Genomic DNA, 4,297 nt, shown 5'->3' with positions numbered 1-4,297 from the left:
CACCCGTAGGAAGATACTGAGACATAGCCCAACCATATAAATTGTTAGCATCTAAGTACGTAATATAAGATGATTGAACTTGCTCATCAAAGTTTGGCATAAATTTATTATTAGCTTGTGCATAACGGTTGCTGCATTGGGAGACACCACCACGTATACCGGATTTTACAAAAGCTATTTTATCAAAATCTGTTAGTAGCTCTAATGTCACTTGTGTATACTTCAACATTGCATCCCAACTAAGTCCCGGTGCTGTATAATATTGAACGGGATCTAAATCATATGTTTTAATACATACGTTTCTAAAATTTTCAAATATATCAGTTAAAAGAAGTACATCTGTTTTTAGGTATAAGTCAGAATAGTCACCCATATCACGACATTTAAAATGAACCCAAACTTCCGTAGCATGTCTATAATCCTCATTTGATACTGCACTGTTAGTTAGTGTATTAAAAAACTGTTCTTGTGTGGGAAGTGACGTTAACTTTAAAGATTCAAATGAAGTCATAAAATCATAGGGATATATACCTTTACGTTTTAAATAACGAAGATCATCAATATTTTGAAAATTCCTACTCAGTTCAGTAAAGTTTTCATCATTTAAATTTTTCGATAACGAATCTATACTACATGACAAAAATTTCAAAGAATCAATGAACCTTAATTCAATCTTATTAACACCTATTTGTATAATTTTTGAAAAAGAAATATATCGCTCTTTATTTTGGGGTATGACCTTTACTTCACCCTCCGAAAAATTTAATGCATGCACAATGAAATGAGCATCATAGTTACTTAGGTTGTGTAAAATTATGGGAATAAATTTGGGGGTTTCAAACTTTTCTGCACAACTTGTATGACAGACACCTACAAAGGTACCAGTATATTTATTAAAATCTATTTTATGTTCCGAATCGAGATCTTTATCACATATATAACATGTAGTAGTGACAGATATTTTATCCTTCATATCCACCGTGAGGGGAAGAGGGTTAATCACAGTTAAGTTTTGATTAACAATCCGTTTAACGTCTTCGCTTAACCTCTCCATAAATACTTTGGAACAATTATTACCCGTATATGTTTCATACTTAGACAAACTATCATTAAATGCACATTTTATATAGTACCCAAAACTGTATTCATCGTGTCTCTGAATATTTTCAGTATACGAGGTAGATGGATTATTACCACAGCCTTGTATAGGATTTAAAAATGATTCAAAATCTGCATAAATAACAAAAGGTACTTTTAACTTCCTCTCATATTTATCAAACGTCAATTTAGCTCTCGCAGCGTTCGGTAAATCGGTTCGGATGTGATTACAATCATGTTGTTGATGAATTTTCAATTTAGAATTAGTTTCAAAGTAAAGCAGACAACCATCACAAATATGTGTAGCATGTTCATGTAAATTTATTTGTCGGCTGACTAATCGAGAAAGATTTTTAATATAACAATAATGACCATTGGATCCATTGTTAATGAATAATAAATTAACATGATTTTGTTTACGACATTTTGTGAAATATAGTGGACCAATTATTTTCGTAGATTTATTTGTTATATCACGATCAAGACCAAAAACATTTATACTTATATTATTAAAGCACTCAAATTTATTAATATCTTTTAATTTAACCGGGAATGGGATATTTGTGAAATTTAAAGAGTTTTGTTTAGATAAATATGAAGATACTCTGTCTGAATTTTTATTAACTGGATGCAAAGCAGAAAGTATTGCCCATTTAAAACATTGATGATCTTTGTTTTTTACATTAATTATAGCCCGCTTATGTTTAATGTCTAAAGGTAAATCTATATAAGAAGATCCTTTTAATGGGTTAAATTTATTAATGTTTATATCAATATACTTTATTTTTTTAAGACTCCATCCACTGTCTTTCTTTTCAAAATTACTTATTTTATTTGAAATTTCTGTACTGCTACTAGAATAAGTCATCACCTAAACAAAACATATAATTAAATGTTTGAAAATCAAAAGTATTTTCTATATTTTTTGTTGGTTGTACAAAATCTCCTTGTAAAATAAAATTTACTTTTATTGTAGTATGCTCTTTTAAAGCATTATCAAGCAAATTATATACAGTATTTTTAATTGTGTTAAGAAAGTGCTCAGGAGTTTCGAATATAGAATTAGTTTTAGTGGAATTGGGGATTCTGTATGTTACTATCCGCCGTCCGAAAGCAGTTTCTATTAATTGAACATTATTTAAGTTGGGATTTAAACTTAGAACATTTTTGCTATGAGTCTTGCTTTTAAGATGATTGGTATAATATTTTCTGTTAACATATACTTTGCAGTTAGGGCATTCGATAGTATTATTGTTTGTAGAACTTACAGATGTAGTTGTTTCTTCCTGTATTGGGTTCGTTGTTACCACCGCAGCAGATGTTGAAGGCTCTTGAGAAAATGGACGCTTACTCGAAGAATATTTTGTGACAGCAATTTTTCTTTTTACACCTCCTCCACTTTGTCTTGATCTGAAAATAATTAAAATGATAAAATCAAATAACATATCTTAAAACGCAATAGCATTACTAATACACTAGTAATAATTTACCATTTTTTATACACATTACGCAGTACGCCATCATAGGAAACACGCCATCAATTTCATCGCTTGAAATGGAACACGCGGAAGTAAAGTGATCCGTACAAGGGGTATAAAAAGGTTTTATGTCTGGATCTTCTAACAACCAACTCGGAAGTTTATCACTTATGTACCACAATCGTATATACCTATGCATCTTACTAACCACAAATGGTTTAGTGAATACACTAATGTCATCGTTGGTTAAAGATTCCATAGTGATTATTTTGCTTTCACAGTTTACTACTCAATGAGTAAAACTAAGAATCATCCGAACATTTATATATGGCACGCCCCCACTCTCAGAACAGACAAGATGCAACAAGTATTCTTATGTAATTTAAACAATAATGAAAATATACTCACAAAGCAGCTTGATCGGTTTCTACTTGTATACACAGGTTCACTAAGTCAAATTCAACTTCCGCTGCTTGACATAGCTCAACCATTTCTTCTTCGTAAACAAAGTCGTTGAGTTCGACAGTCATTGTGCAGTTTTGTGTGGTAACTTAGAATATGAAGTACATTTAAGAAAAAGGATAGCTTTTATATTAGTTTCGCTTGCATGAAGCAGTGGGGATAGCAAATAGATAAAGAAAAATATTTTTAAAATACAGGTAATAAGCACTTAAGTTTTCATGGGTTCGTATAGAGGGTCTTTTTACTTTGTGATGTTTACCGACCGCTGGTTCAGAGAATACTTATTGTTTCTGGTTATCTCTGTCAATAAAGTATTTTTTACAGTCATGCTTCCCAGCGATTTGCTTTGTAATGTTGTATATAATATCTCGCATGCTTTGATAGTGCTTATCACCAGCAGATTCAACGTAGTACTTTAATCGCAAATCTGCATATTTCCAGTATTCAAGAGGCGAAACATCTTTAATTCTCTTCATGTCATAGATGTCTATTTTGATTAGATGTGTTGCACTGATACTGTCATCGTCGTTGGATGAGATATATGATAGGCCCCCGTCACTTGCTTGCGCTACACATGAAGACTTTGACTGTCTCTTCTTTTTCTTTTGCTTTTCAAAAAAAGCATCTATACTGTTGCTCCTTCTCATTGCGGTCTTGTTATTGTCACTCATATCTTGATCATCTGATATATTGAGTGGGTAATAGAAGTGCTTTAAAGTATATTCATCATTCGGTGAATTCTAGAATAAATATGAGATCACGATTAAAACAAAATATTAATTAGATTCATAACAGTTCCACATCGTAAAGATTCAATTATAAGTTACGAATAGATAAAAAAAGACAAACGTATGTGATTCTTACCTCCATGATGAATAAATGTTGTTTCACACCACTGGTCGATCTTAGTAAGTTGTTTAATAAGTAGACTTTTAAAACACTGGGTTGGATACTAACAGTCTGACACTGAATAAACTTATGCCTTAAAGACTTTTAAAACACTGGGTTAGATACTAACAGTTGGACACTGGATAAACTTATGGCTTGTATGGTTGAGTGAAACGTTTTATACGCACATTTTTATAATACAAGTTTGTTCTTGTCTTTAATTAATCATTTAAACTACCGTTGCTGTTTATTGCATGTAACTAGGAATGGACAATAAAAATACTTTGACAAAGGAAAGGTTGGGTTATTTATTACGGTGTTTCGTATAGTTAAATAAAAAAAATTCTTTAGATAATGTTCCAACGAACAAT

At 31.3% G+C, this 4,297-nt stretch overlaps 1 long non-coding RNA gene across 1 annotated transcript; it reads right to left on the bottom strand.

Moving 5' to 3' along the window:
- Nucleotides 1–2,419: 2,419 nt before the first annotated feature.
- LOC120636272 lies at nt 2,420–3,952 on the bottom strand. Its single transcript, XR_005659362.1, has 3 exons — nt 3,903–3,952; nt 2,985–3,778; nt 2,420–2,508 (listed from the first exon to the last, which is right to left on the bottom strand). It is a non-coding gene; the product is annotated as an uncharacterized LOC120636272 (long non-coding RNA).
- Nucleotides 3,953–4,297: the final 345 nt, after the last annotated feature.

The sequence above is a fragment of the Pararge aegeria genome, chromosome Z (genome assembly GCF_905163445.1).
Source record: "Pararge aegeria chromosome Z, ilParAegt1.1, whole genome shotgun sequence".
NCBI classification, from domain to species: Eukaryota; Metazoa; Arthropoda; class Insecta; order Lepidoptera; family Nymphalidae; genus Pararge; species Pararge aegeria.
Note: the sequence above shows the minus strand (reverse complement) of the source record. Positions and strands in the feature narration are given on the sequence as shown.